General features: G+C 34.7%; 1 protein-coding gene and 1 pseudogene across 2 annotated transcripts in view; one reads left to right on the plus strand and one right to left on the minus strand.

The window, feature by feature from the left end:
* Positions 1–16,255, minus strand: part of EYS (eyes shut homolog (Drosophila)) — a 2,114,515-nt gene that overhangs the window by 1,119,352 nt on the left and 978,908 nt on the right. The gene's annotated exons all lie outside the window — the stretch shown is intronic.
* LOC112622113 lies at positions 739–1,710 on the plus strand (annotated as a pseudogene). Its single transcript, XR_003118944.1, has one exon. The product of XR_003118944.1 is annotated as a single-stranded DNA-binding protein 2 pseudogene (transcript).

Raw genomic sequence — 16,255 nt, forward strand, 5'->3', positions numbered from 1 at the left:
CAAAACCATAACATCTGAGTTCACCTTAAAAAATAACTTATATAAAGCAGTAATATACACAGCACAAAATAGTTCAGGGAGGGGGCAGGAGCAACTTGTAATAATTAAAATGTAAACGTGAAAAAAAGGATGGAATAAAAGTCCCTACTTATTTCTACTTAAGATGTCATGTGATAATATTTTACAATGTCCTGTGGGTCAGTGTATGTATGTGTACATGTCTGTATAACATACACATATACAGTACATTCTCTTTCCTACACATATACATACACACATAATTATTTGCAGTTCAGTTTAGGGCAATTCTAATATGCCACTCCATACAGTTGTTTGAATCACGTTTGGACCCGCTTTCTTCACAAAAGAGGGGAGAGAGCAGGAAATAAAAAGGTTGGTTTGGTGTGACTGAGATTCCTTTGTTTAACCGTACACTGTGATGAATAATTTTCTTCCGTAGTTCTGTGAAGGGCTGACTCACTGTGGTTTTCATGAGGAGACTTGGTAATGGATCACACGCTCATCGTCATGCTAGGGGAGTAACTCTCACTCTGAAAAGGATTTAAGAAATTTCCCCCCATTTCGCCATCATCCCTTGGAGTGCCCGGTTGATTACTCAGGCTCATATTATTGGGAGAATTCTTGGAAATACTGTCCATATCTCCTGAGCCTAAAGAGCCATTCATGTGATGTGGCTCCATTCCTCCTAATCCACCCATGGGACCATCTGACTGGGTTGACAGGTGCGTGACAGTGGGAGCTGCTCTTGGCACAAGCATGTACGGTAAAGGCAAGAGTAACAGCAGCGCCGTCCCGTCCAACAGCCAGGCCCGGGAGAAGTTAGCACTCTACGTATATGAATATCTGCTCCATGTAGGAGCTCAGAAATCAGCTCAAACATTTTTATCAGAGATAAGATGGGAAAAAAACATCACATTGGGGGAACCACCAGGATTCTTACATTCTTGGTGGTGTGTATTTTTGGATCTCTACTGTGCAGCTCCAGAGAGACGTGAAACATGTGAACACTCAAGTGAAGCAAAAGCCTTCCATGATTATAGTGCTGCAGCAGCTCCCAGTCCAGTGCTAGGAAACATTCCCCCAGGAGATGGCATGCCAGTAGGTCCTGTACCACCAGGGTTCTTTCAGCCTTTTATGCCACCTCGGTACCCTGGAGGTCCAAGGCCTCCATTGAGGATACCTAATCAGGCGCTTGGAGGTGTCCCAGGAAGTCAGCCATTACTCCCCAGTGGAATGGATCCAACTCGACAACAAGGACATCCAAATATGGGTGGGCCAATGCAGAGAATGACTCCTCCAAGAGGAATGGTGCCCTTAGGACCACAGAACTATAGAGGTGCAATGAGACCCCCACTGAATGCTTTAGGTGGCCCTGGAATGCCTGGAATGAACATGAGTCCAGGTGGTGGTAGACCTTGGCCAAACCCAACAAATGCCAATTCAATACCATACTCCTCAGCATCTCCTGGGAATTATATAGGTCCTCTAGGAGGTGGAGGGCCACCAGGAACACCCATCATGCCTAGTCCAGCAGATTCAACCAACTCTGGCGATAACATGTATACTTCAATGAATGCAGTACCTCCTGGACCTAACAGACCTAATTTTGACAATATTTTCATAAAAAATCATAAAAATTTTATATTAAAAATAGCAATATCCAGTAGTGATGACCATGCAGTCAAATGAGCACATGCTTACAATCTTGATTGGTCTACAATTTGTAAAAACTTGTCAAAATTTAGAAAATGTCATAATTTAGAGAGAAATTTAGGGAAATGCTGTAAATAATCTCTTTAAATATGATAAAAGACAAATATAACAAAAATTTCACAGATTTCTGTGAAATTTCACTTTAGAAATGTGCTTAGAAAGATGATTATTTCAGTGGTTTGAAAAAAAGTGAGAAATTGGAAAATATATAAATGTATAAACTAGAGACTCATTAATTATAGTATATCCTCATGATGAAAAGTTTGACCATTAATATAAAACTGCTGTGGAAATTTAACGAATGGCATGGGGGATTTCCAGAATACACTGTTACTAAATAAGAATTCATGCGATCAAATCCTATGAACTGCATAAAACTAATAATAAATCCATCTTTAACATGTTACAGCACTATACAATTGTTATTGTTCACTTTTTGTGGTAGGTATTTTGTAATCGTTACTTTTTATGTTTTTCTGCAATTTCCATTTTTCTATCTTGCACATGTATTGTTTTTAATGAGAAAATTATATTTTAATGTGTTAGACTCTAGATGCTTAAAAAGCACTTAATGATATTTGACATCTCTTCATAATAAAAATCTTCAATAAGCTAGGCATAGAAGAAACACACTTCAGCAAAATAAAGGCCATATATGACAAAGCCATAATTAACAACATATGAAAGGGGGGAAAATTGAAATCCTTTCCCCTAAGAACTGAAACAAGATGAGGATGTCCACTTTCACCACTCCTATTCAAAATAGTACTGACAGTTCCAGTCAGAGCAATTTGATAAGAGAAAGAAATTAAAAGTATCAAAATGAAAAAAGAGTAAATCAAATTGTCATATATATATATATATATATATATATATATATATATATATATATCCACCAAAAAAACTTTTGGAACCAACATATGAGTTTAGTACACTGCAGGATACAAAATCAACTTACAAAAAATCAGTAGCATTTCTATACGCTAATAGCAAACTATCTGAAAAAGAATAGAAATTGAAGGAGGAGAGTAAGGGATAAGAAATTATGCAATGAGAACAATATACACTATTCAAATGATGACTACACTAAAAGTAAGACTTCACCACTATGCAATATACGCAATAATAGAACTGCACTTATATCCCCTAAATTTATATGAATTTTTTAAAAAGAAAAAAACAATGAATATTTTTGTGTCCTTTATATATAACCAATTTCTTTTAAAAGAATCACACTGATTCTTACAGTAATGTTACTATTTCTGCTTCTTTTGTTCAAATATATTAATGTATTATTGCTTAGTCTTTTATTTTTAGTGTTCCTGTGCCATTTAGTTTTATATGTGTTTCATAAATATAGCATAGTTTGGGATTTGACTCTGAATCTGTTCCAATAGACTTTGACTTTTAGAGAACAATTTAAAGACATGTATGCATGTTTGGGATTTATTATGTCTGGCCCTGCATCTGACAGACTTTCTTTAATTTTTTAAAACAATTTATCTCTTTCACTCCCCTCTCCTCCACATTCTTTCTCTTTCTCCCTTTTGCTCTCTCATTTTTATTTTTTCTGTTCAATTCTTTCACTAATGTGGGCACTCCTTGAAGGCAAGGACTTTATCTTTGTGCCAAACACATGTACAAAACACTATAATTTCTGAATGAATAAATAATTCTATAGCTTAAAATTCAAATAGCTAATTGTCAATTCTGTCACACAGAATTATCTTATACTTTACTTAGATTCACATGAAATGACTGAATATTGATATAATTTAAATTATATTTTTAGAAACATAAAAATCAAATACAGAACTTTATATTAAGCACTGTTGTTTCATTTTATCCATCCATATATCACTTAAATTTTTGTCTGCAACTCGTGCCATTTTCCAAAAATATTACTTTACCTTGTACTATTTCAGAAATATGGAAATAATTAAATTTTCACCCATAATACTAGTGATCTTTTTTATTTAGTAATCTATTTACTTGTATCAATAACTGCACTAAGACTTAACCTAGCAGGGTTTTTTTTTTTTTTTTACTATAACATTCAAACTGAAGTATTCCGTTTCTTGTTTAGGCTGGTAGTGTTTTTAACATATTTCATGGGTTTTATTTTGCAGGAAAGAAAGCCTCTGAGCTAATGTGTCCTCTGAGACCATAAATCTGAGAATACCTTTTTGTGGCTTTCTCAGAATATGACAGTTTGGATCCTGTCTTTTTGACACCGTGAGTTAAGTGATTCCCACATCACTGTTAAATCAATTGTTGAAAAAGAGGAGAAAACATAAAGACATGGTGTTTTTAACTCTTCTGAAATGGTTCCAGTCAAAAGAAATTCTGAGCAAGCTGATGATATAATAGGTTCCCCTATCTTATCCGATTTCTTATTGAAATAAAATTAAATTGATGAGCCCAGAGATTGAGAACTGACTTATCAGATCAAGAAAATAAGATATAGTTTGCCAAACTTAATGCTGATGTGCAATGCTTTTTACATTAATTCCTAGTGTCTGAAGACCCAGGGACAGAAGTTTATCAGGCTAGCATTTCAAGTGGTATCTGGTTCTCTATATATTATTTTGCCTAAGGATGCTGGTTAAATGAGAGTAAAACAGTATACACAGCATTTGCAGGCTTGCCGATCTGATTGAAATTTCTGTCATTAAATATTTTCATTTGGAAATTAAATGTTTTGTTAGACTAAATGATATGTAACAATATGGCTATAATATAGTGAATCTTCCTCTCTTTCTGTTTCTCTACACACACACACATGCACACACACACACACACACACAGAGCTGTTATTTGATAATGTATATCAAATTACTGCTTATGTGATTTTATTTTATTAAATAAATGCTATCATAATTGGTAGATGTTATCTTTCCATAATTTTCCTGTGGATTAATTAAAAATAAACTTCCTGGGGGATTTGTAGAACTGAAATTCATTCACTTTGTTTCCTTATGCTCCACTTACAACATTTTTGTTTAATGCTTGACTTGGTTAGTGTTGACTCAATACCTATGATACATTTTTTTGCATTTTAAAATGAACCCTAAGCAACTAGGAGGAGCTGCAGCTCCATGGTAAATTGTAATCTGTACTGAGAGTTCAATATTAAGAAACAGTTTAGAAAAATATGTGACATATAGAATTTAGGGTGCAGGCTTAATTTTACCTACTTCTCAACTCTTACCAATTATATATTCTATTCATAACACAAATTCTGTCATTATTCTTGATGATTAATATCTTGTAATTAAAAACATTTTGCTATACTTTTGAGATCTGCCCTTATTTCTGCTGCATTGATCCAATGCATTCATATTGAATTAATTTTTGCTTGAGCAGTTCACTATAAATACAATGAAAATCCATTACTTCATTTTGAAAAGCTAGATTGGATACATAAATTTCATTAGTCATTAGATAATTATCAATTCCACAGGTAATTTTTATAGATCCAACCAGATACATAATAATTTTTATTAAAAATTTACTATAACAAAAATACCCCAAATTTCATTACATGGTCTTTCAGATTTTGTGTACTGTGACTCTAATACATTTTACTTCTGTATAGCAGTGTTCTTTTACAGTACAAATTTACAGGGAAAATAAACTTATCATTAAAAAGTTGCTGGCAGTAAGACACTGGTTCAAAATAGTTTTTAACATATAGAGTTGTATTTAATATGTTTAAAAGCTTAGACTATGAAGCAAGTTTTCCCTTTTTTTCTCCTAATATATAATGTCTTAGTCTGTTTGTACTGCTATAACGATATACTTGAGCCTAGTTGATTTTTACATAAAGTAAATTTATTTCTCCCAATTCTGGAGGCTATAAAGCCCAAGATCAAGGTGCTGACAGGTTTGGTGCCTGGTAAATGCTGCTCTCTGTTTTCAAGATGATGCCTTGTTGCTGCATCCTAGAGAGGGGAAGAACCCTGTGTTCTCACATAATGGAAGGGATGGAAGGGCAAATAGAAAGGGCCTACCTTCCAGCCCTTTCATAAGGCACTAATTCATTCATGAGGGCAGAGCCCTCATGATTTAATTACTTTCCCCCAAATCACCACAATGGAGATTAAGTTTTAACACATGAATTTTGGGGGACATTCAGACTATAGCATATGCATATGGACATATGTGTACATGGAAGATCATTCTAAGTAGGGCACTTTAATTTTACTCATGTGATGTGTAACGCTATATAATTGTGGTTATGAGCTCAAATATGGAGTCAAGTAAACCTGATTAAGAACTCGGCTTTTGCTACTTATTAGTTCATGTGACCTTAATTTCACTACAACAAATCCGTAAAGCAGTCGTAATATCTACTTTACATATTATTGCTATAAGACTAATTGTCATGATGTTTAAAATGGTCACACACTGTTATTATTATCTAGGAATGGGATAAGTAAAGATAATTGGTGTCCCAACTTGGAACATATGCAATAAAATTTACCCATAAAAAGTGAAATAATAAAAATGTAACTTGTGGTCTATGATTTCTGAGTGTTCTGCAATTCTAACAGAGGATTATATGAAAATTAACAATAAAAGATAGGATTTGAGAATTTCTTCTTCTTTACATTTGAATTAATGGGTTGATTCCCAGCTAACAGGCCAAGTGATGGGAGGAGAACATTTTAGATTCCTTCATATCCACGTTTTCAATTTCCAAGAGAAAGATGGCACAGGACTTCCAAACTAATGGATAGCCCTTAAATTTATGATTAGTTTGTTGTGGATAACACAGAACCCTCATTGTTCTTTGAGAACTAAAGGTAAATCCATAGGGTATAGAATCATAAAGCCACTGGTATCAAATATTTTACTATAAGAAAAAAGAATGTAGATGGTAACAAGTGTTAACTGATTTCTTAAATGATTTGTTTTATAATTGACCTTAACCCATTAAACATGATCTTTATCACTATAATTTAGAACTGTGCTGTCCAATACTACAATTGTTCAGCACACACATAGATACTTAAATTTAATTAAAAGTAAATTGAATTTAAAATTCAGTTATTTAGTCAGACTAGCCATTTGAACTGCTCAATAGACAAAGAACTACACAGCACGCAGCAGAATATACCCATCATAACAGAAAGTTGTATTAGACAGCATTGATCAAGACCACTGTTCTTCAACCTTTATTTTTTCTTATTGCTCCTGTACATAGCCTTTTTAAATGTTTTTTTCTAATTGCTCCTCATCATCAAATCTTATAGCCAAATATATATGTTTTATGTACCTGTGTCTAATACATAAAAATAATAAGATCCAAGAAACTCTTGAGAATGCATGATGTAGACCTATAGAAAGAGAAAAGAATGAGTCCATAGATCAACACCATGAAGGGCAGAACAACATTTAATCATGTGTTAATGTTCAAAACATCTATAAACCACTTATTAAATTTTACCTTCCTAAATATGCAAATAAATGTAATTACAATAAATATGTGGAGGTAAATTTAAAAGAACATTTAACTCTATTACTGTATTACTTTATTAATATGCAAGTGAAATTACCATGAAATATTTTTCATGCCAAATGTAAAATAACAAGATTAGATCTGTGTTATCTTTCTACCATCTTCTTGTGAATATCTCCGGTACCAGGAAATGTGGTTGATACTGGGAAGGCTAAAGGAAATAGAATAGTTCTTGGCCAACAAATTTTAAAAGACTGGTGTAAAGACAAGGTAAGTATCTAGATTTCCCAATTCCAAATCCAGAACTTTTTCTACTAAATTATATTGCTTTGATACATCAACAGGAAGTGATGTGCTGGGTCCAGTTAACACCAACTCTCAAGGGCCAACTGTAAAATATTAAAAGGTTTTGGGAGACAATTGGTACTATCACATTGGTAGTTTAATATCAGCTATAGTTAAAATATGTGCTCCTTGGACGTGAGAAAGAAAACTATGAATCAGGGGTTTTAATTTGCCTTCAATAAATGATTGTTAATCATTTGCGAACACATCACTGTCAAACACCTTCAACAAAAGAACAAGATTAACTTCTCAGACCCAATTATCCTAATTCCACAGCCTTTATTAAAACCCTGGAAATCAAGCAAGTGATGGAAATGTCAATAAGCCCAATTTCTTCATAAATTCCAGGAATAGATGGCTTCATCTATTAGAAAACCTACTGAAAACTCACCTTAAGTGAGATTTTAATGATGTTTGGTACCAAATATCATCCGTGTTTGCTCTATTACTGTCTATCAGTAAAACTAACATATAGGACATTAATGCTAACAGTGTTGGTTTTAGAATTAACACTGAACTAAACTTCATGAAGATAAACAAATTTGTGAGCAGCACATAATTTACATAAGGTCTGGAACAACTTTTCATGGTCTCGGCCAGCAACATGACAGAAAAACAAAAGACATTGATCTGGCATGCCATTATTATTATTATTATTTTTCTGCTAAACCAATTTTCCAATAAGGTTACTGCTGATAATACTGATTGATATGGTTTGCTGTGAGTTCCCATCCAAATCTCATCTTGAATTGTACTACCATTAATTCCCACGTGTTGTGGGAGGTACCAGTAGAGTGGGGCGCTGCTGAAAAGATACCCAAAAATGTGGACGTGACTTTCCAACTGGCTTTCAGGCAGAGGTTGGAACAATTTGGAGAGCTCAGAAGAAGACAGAAAAGTGTGGGAAAGTTTGGAACCTTCTAGAGACTTGTTGATTGGCTTTGACAAAAATGGTGATAGCGATATGAACGTTAAGGTGCAGGCGGAGGTGGTCTCAGATGGAGATGAGGAACTTGTTGGTAACTGGAGCAAAGGTGACTCTTGTTACAGTTTAACAAAGAGACTGGTGGTATTTTGCCCCTGCCCTAGAGATTTGTGGAACTTTGAACTTGAGAGAGATGATTAAGGGTATCTGATGGAAGCAATTTCTAAGCAGCGAAACATTCAAGCAGTGACTTGGGTGCTCTTAAAAGCACTCTGTTTTAAAAGGGAAAGAGAGTATAAAAGTTCAGAAAATTTGCAGCCTGCTGATGCAGAGAGAAAATTCCATTTTTTGAGGAGAAATTCAAGCTGGCTGCAAAAAAATTTGCATAAGTAACAAGAAGCAGAATGTTAGTTCCCAAGACAATGGAGAAATTATCTCCAGGGCATGTCACAGGTCTTGTGGCCACTCCTCTCACCACAGGCCCAGAATCCTAGAAGGAAAAAATGGTTTCATGGGCTGGGCCCAGGGTCCCCATGCTGTGTGAGGCCTAGGGACTTGGTGTCATTTGTTCTATCTGGTCCAGCAGATGTATGGAAATGCCTGGATGCCCAGGGAAAAGCTTGTTACAGGGATGAGGCCCTCATGGAGAACCTCTGCTAAGGTAGTGTGGAAGGGAAATGTGGCATGGGAACCCCCACACAGAGTCCCTACTGGGACACCACCTAGTAGAGCGGTCAGAAGAGGGCCACTGTCCTCCAGACCCCAGAATGTTAGATCCACTGACAGCTTGCACAGTGCACCTGGAAAAGCCTCAGACACTCAACTCCAGACTGTGAAAGCAGCCAGGAGGCGGGCTATACCCTGCAAAGCCACAGGGGCAGAGCTGCCCAAGACAAAGGGAACGTATCTCTTGCATCTGCATGACCTGGATGTGAGACATGGAGTCAAAGGAGATCACTTTGGAGCTTTAGAATTTTACTGCCCCATTGGATTTTGGACTTGCATGGACCTTGTAACTCCTTTGTTTTGGTCAATTTATCCCATTTGGAACAGGTGTCTTTACCCAATGCCTGTAACCCCATTGTATCTAGGAAGTAACTAGTTTCCTTTGGATTTTACAGACTCATAGGCAGAAGGGACTTGCCTTGTTTCAGATAGACTTTGGACTATGGACTATGAGTTAATGCTGAAATGAGTTAAGACTTTGGGAGACTGTTGGGAAGGCATGATTGATTTTGAAATGTGAGGACAAGGGCCTGGGGTGGAATGATATGATTTGGCTGTGTGTCCCCACCCAAATATCATCTTGAATTGTATTCCCATAATTCCCACGTGTTGTGGGAGGGACCGGTGGGAGATCATTGGATCATGGGGATGGTTTCTGCCATACTATTCTTGTGGCAGTGCATAAATCTCACACGATTTGATGGTTTTCTCAGGGGTTTCCGCTTTTGCATCTTTCTCATTTTCTCTTGCTGTTGCCATGTAAGAGGTACCTTTCACCTCCCACAATGATTCTGAGGCCTTCCCAACCATGTGGAACTGTAAGTCCAATTAAACCTCTTTTTCTTCCCAGTCTCTGGTATGTCTTTATCAGCAGCATGAAAACGGACTAATACACTGGTGTTAATTGGTCTCTCCATATTAAGCGAATATTCTAGATTAGTATAAAGTAATTTTGTGTATATCATCTTTGTTTCTTAAATTTCTTTTTCCTCAAAATAGCCTTTCTCACCCAGCACTATGATAAATGAGTGAGACTAAAACCATGTAATTTAGAGTTTTATGCTGTTTTTTTTTTTTTTTTTGAGTAGAAGCATAGATTCAGTGCTTGATACCCAATAATGAATTATTTCTCAAAATATTTTCCAAATATACCAATCATGAGATATTGCTGCCAGAAACATTTTCCTGGTGATATTATATTTTAAAGATTTTCTGAGCAACTAAATCTGTCTTTTATCCACGGGTAACATCTTTCTTCAATATTTAACTTTTTGTAGACCCTTCTTTCAACTACTGGTTCTAAATGAAGTATAAGGCTTCTTGGTTTTCTCCTGATGATACCAAGCTTTTTGAAACCCTCTTCAGGGGAAGCTGATATTTATTTTGTTTGGACAAACTCAAATTAACAGTGGAAATAGATGAGTAGAGTTCCTGTTCTAACTTTGGACTTTTATACTAACGTAATCATTTAACATTATTTTCACTTTGGAAAGCAATACATTCAAATATATTTCCTTCTCCCAACGTTATTTCATGGTAATTTCAAAAACCATTGTTTTGGGGGTGATGTTCAGATCAAAGTTTCAGCCTCTTCCATCTCAATTAATTTTTAGATGACTGATATTATAGCCATCTACTCACTAGTTATTACACACAGACACATACCCTATGCAACTCAGCATTGTAAATTGTTCTTTATAAAACACCTAATCAAATAAATCAATCATCTTACAGAGGCAGTTCCTGTAAATCTACTTCCTTGCACAGAGTCTTTCAATAGTTCTCTGTTTATCTAAAGTAAAGTAGATTTTAGATGTGTCGTGGCTCACAACTATAATCCCAGCACTTTGCAAGGCAGAGGCTGGAGGATTGCCTGAGCCCATGAGTTGGAGACCAGCCTGGGCAATATAGTAAGACCTGGTCCCTACACAAAAAATTAAAAATTAGATGATTATGGTGGTATGCACTTGTGGTTCCAGCTACTCAGGAAGCTGAGGTGGGAGGATCGTTTGAGCCTGGGAGGCAGAGATTGTAATGAGCCAACATAATACCACTACACTCCTTCCTGAGTGACAGAGAAAGCGCTTATCTCAAAAAAATTTAAAAAAAAAATAAAAATAAAAAAAAATATATAATTAGAATCCATTCTTGGCTCCTCCCCTTTGTGTTTCCTAAACATGCTAACTTTCCTTGATTCTAATATACACATCTTGGTCTCAGAATCTTTCTTCATCCTCCATGGTGCATAAAATAATGGTGAATCCTATCATTTATAGCACATTACATTTGTTGAAATACAATTGATTTTATTCAAGTTTCTTCCAGAAACAAAAAAATCTGTTTCTTGCTGTCATTTTAGCCTACTCCTAGGCCTTTTTTCTCTCCCTGTTTCACTCTGTTCACTCCTAACTTCTTCAGGAATTTCTTGACTCCACATCCTGTCTATACAGGTAACTCACGAAAATTCATTTGAAGTCATTTCTTTCTTCTACTCGTCAGATCTTCTTTTTGATGACTTACTTGATATTTCATATTCTTTTACTACTTTTAAGTTTAAAATTAAGTTTTTCTCCATCACTCCTTCTAAGCAACATCTAATTCTCCTGACTCAAAAAGTAAACTTCCCTCTTCCTTTTCTAAACTTTCCTCCCTATGTAAATTATCCAGGCTTAAAACTGTAGAGGTAAGTTCAATTTCTACTACTTTTATAAGTCTGCTGCTTTAGCTAACTTTTTTCCTTTCTGTTTTCACTGGCATAGGTCCAGACCAGGCCTTCATTTATATTTAAAATAATCTAAGAAACTCTTCTTTTGTTTTCTTCAACTTAACATATGTTTCCAAATTTTTCAAATCAATCATCTTATAGAGGCAGTTCCTGTAAATCAACTTCCTTGCTCAGAGACTTTCAATAGTTCTCTGTTTATCCAAAGGAAGGTAGAATCCACATTTCTTATTTCTGATTAATACTGGAAAAATAAGTCAAAACTTGTCCTACCAGTAATGGGTTTTGTGGAAGGAAAACATAAAACAAAGTAATTATGCCAAGCCTTTCATTAAAACATTACAATGTGAAAGAACAGCTTTAAAATGTGTATTCTGCAGGGAGATAACAGATTGGTGAAGGTCAATCATAGTTCAGGTTATTCCTAGAATTGAATACTGTTCATGTTATCAGGAGTAATGGGAAACTGAGGCTCTATTAGTTACAGAATAGAAATAAGAGGCAGCCAGATCGAGGTTGTACTTTAGTAGCTTTTGGTTATAAAATTTGAGTTTAGCAAGAGGGGTGGAGAAAAACAAATGGGGTCTAAATTATTTCAAGGATTAGAAGAAAAAATTTAGTTTTATTGGGGCTGTTATTTGAAATCATAGTTGATATAGGATAGACAATATAATATTATTCTCAAAAGACATGCAAAGGCATTTCTTAGCTTTACTTTCAGCTATCTGTTATATATTCTCAAAGCAATTGTTAATTAACATTTCAGTGAGAAGAATTTTCCCAATATAAAATCTCATTGATTTTAACATTAAGGTAAATACATTGTATTAAGAATTGCTTGATGTGGTAATGCAGTGAATTTAGGGGAAGTAGTTCATTATATATATGCAACTATTATGAAATAAATTATTGTTTTTTATTAGTTTACTCAAAAAGTTAAATAAGGCCACATAATTAATCATTGCATGTGTTCACTTGACTGGACCTCAGGGTGTTTAAATGTCTGGTTAACAACTATTTCTGGGTGTGTATGTGAAGGTGTTTCCGGGTGAGATTAACTTCCAAATCCATAAACTGAGTAAAGCATATTATCCTCCCCAATGTTAATGCACATCATCCAATATATTGAAGGCCTGAACCAAACAAAAAGGCAAAGATAATTCTACCTGCCTGTCTGAAAGCTGGAACATTGATTTTCTCCTGCCTTGAGACTTGAACTTGGATTGCAACTTATGCCATTGGCTGTCCTGGTCTAGGCTTCTCATCCTCGTCTAGGCTTCTCATCCTCTGTAATTGCATGAGATAATTCCTTGCAATACAAAATTCCCATCTCTCTCTCTCTCTGTATAAATATATGTATATGTGTGTGTGTATATATATATATTTGTGTGTGTGTGTGTATCCTATTGGTTCTGTTTCTCGGAAGAACCCTGTCAAATACAGATTAAATGTTAATGCCAATCAAAAATGAATTTATTTACAACAATCCTAGTAAATATAATTACTATACTTAAATGACTATAATGGCAAGCAAATATTCACTTAAGTAGTTAATATTAATTGTTTTATATCTCATATTCTCGTCTTTATCTTTTCAGCAGCACAGTTTAGAAAAGTCTGAGTAATCTATGAATTCTTACATGCTATATCCAATTTTCCTAAAATAATGTCTTGTAAGACCATCTCCATTTCCCTGGCAACTGCCTGAGCTCACCATTTCACTACAACCCAACAGTGTTTTAAAAAGACTCATCAGGTCAACAATATCCTTTTTGGATTTACATTAACCCCTACCACATCTATTCATTTCCTAAAACAAACAAACAAAAAACATACTTTTGTTTGCCTGATAAATTCCAATTATTTTCCCTTTTCCCAAGGGAAAAATAAATCTTTATCACAGACAAGGCTCTTTGATTCTTGTTTACCTTCCTACCCTCACTGTGAACAATTTGGAGAGTGGAACCCTAATCACATCTATCAATGTTGATTGGAAAAGTCACGCTTGAAATATCATGGGTGCTTCTTTCCTACCTTCTCCAATTGTGAGAATGTATTTTCCTTTGAATCTGAATATATATGCCTTTCTGTTTTTGAATATTTTTCTAATACAGTTGTATAGTTTCTTTATCTATAAATATGTTTTCATAGCTAACACATTGGATCTACTTATTTATTTTTAAGATTCTGAGATCATTAGAATCCTCTGTCTACTGCCCTAGTTCCTGAACAAATGCTGATTGCCTTCTCTTTAGCATATGTGGAAAAAAATGATTTTGATTATGACAGCTTTCAATAGATAATTGAGTGAATGGTTCATGTAACTTTCCCTCTTTCCTCCAAATTTTGTCTTTTATTTTTTCAGTCTTTAAGAATAATCTTCTTTTATAATTTCTAATAACACGATTATGCTTTAATCATTTAAAAAGCAAATGTTTATATATATTTCAGTAGTTCCTCTTGAATTGCAGAGTAGGTAAACAGCAATCACGCAGAAATTTGAAAAATGCATATGAGTTAAAACTGCTTTGATAGTAAAGCTAGTGAAAAGCAAGAGGCACTTCTGGGGAAGTTTTCTGTTAACTGCATTGCTAGGGCATTGAATAGAGAGATTGATAATGACAGGGTGATGTTTTCAAACAATCAACTGACACTGGAGACAAAATTATGACATATAGTTTGTTTCCAATGAGAATTGGAGGGGCAGTATAGCAGATCAGGTGGATGAGCTGAAGGATAAATGTCTTAGTTGTACTGAACAAGAGAATGCAGCTGGTGTAAATAGCATGGTCTGAGTAATAATAGTACACAGAACAAGTGTAGGAAAGAATGATAAATTTAGAGATTGTCACCATGGATCAGAATATGACTCCATCTAGTGTTAAATTCTTCCTATGGCAATAACCAATATTTAATGTTCCAAAGGAAGATGAAAACTCACAGACTGTGCCTAGGAAATTTATTCAACGTTATTTATCAGATGAGAAATTTCTGTATCAGTCCCATATGAAATTGTTGAACAACTTGAATTATGCAGTTTGAATATCCTAATATTTTTCTGCTGGCAGAACTGTACATCATATTGATGAGCATAAAGGTAGTGAAGCTTTTAAAATAATCCCTGAATAATCCCTCCACACTATTCTATTCTCGTTTACCATCAAAATACAATGGTTATTCACAGCTAGTGCAATATATATACAATTTGAATGCATTTTGATATCAAGCTTGGGTCACAATACATTTAAAAACATGTTAAAGAGAAAATGCTTCAGTATTCATGTAGCCAATACAATACTAGCCCACTTTACAGAATGTTCATGTTTACTTACTTTATGTTTCTACATTTATAATTTTTTAATTAATATAATTTTTAAAATCTCTGAGATTCTTAGAAATATCCAGTTGGTTATATAACACAATTCTACTAAAATAAATAAAAGTAGATTTTATTAGAATTATAGTCAGAGGTAATGGAGTGAAAAAAAAAATTGAGATTTGAAGCTAGAAATGTCTTGGGCTTTAGTCTTTCTGTTGTCACATTTTAGATGAAAAATACTTGGGGAGTCACTTATCCTTCAGTAGATTTCTATTTCTGCATATTTAAGCAGATTTAACAGCTAAAACACCATCAGTTTATTAGCTCACAGTTTTATATATTAGAAATGTAAGTGGGCTTGACTGTTTTTCTCCTAAGTGTCTTATCAGACTAAAATTAGTTGTTGACCAGACAGATCTTGTCTGGAGGCTCTGGGGAGGAATTTGTTATGAGCTCATTCAAGTGGTGGGTAGAATACAGTTCCTTACATGTAGATTGAACATGCATATTTCCTTGCTGGGTGTTAATCACAGGTTACTCTTTGTTGCTAGAGGCAACCTGTATGCCTTCTCATGTACTGCTCCCCGTCTTTAATACCATCAAACAAAGACTTCCCCCTATGTTTACCATCTGGACAAAATTTTTTGCTAAAAAAAAAGGTATGTGATTAGATTAGACCCAGCCAGAGGAGCCTCTTTTTTATATAACAATTTAATGTAATCATGGGAGTTATATCTCATCACATTAGTAGGTTTCACTCACACTCATAGGGAGAAGACTACACAAAGGCAATATTTATGGGAAGTCATTCCTACAATTTTGCTTATTACAGGAGCCAATTTTTTTATCTGAAAAAAACTGAGATTAATTATATCTTCCATGAACAGTTGTTGGCAGTAGTAGAAGAGTTAATGTTTAGAATCACTTGCCACATCATAAACAGTGAAATTACTAATTGTTCTGATAAACATTTGACCCTCATGGATGCATATTTTATTTATAAACAAGAGTATATGTTAG

Source organism: Theropithecus gelada, chromosome 4 (assembly GCF_003255815.1).
Source record: "Theropithecus gelada isolate Dixy chromosome 4, Tgel_1.0, whole genome shotgun sequence".
In the NCBI taxonomy this organism is placed as follows: domain Eukaryota; kingdom Metazoa; phylum Chordata; class Mammalia; order Primates; family Cercopithecidae; genus Theropithecus; species Theropithecus gelada.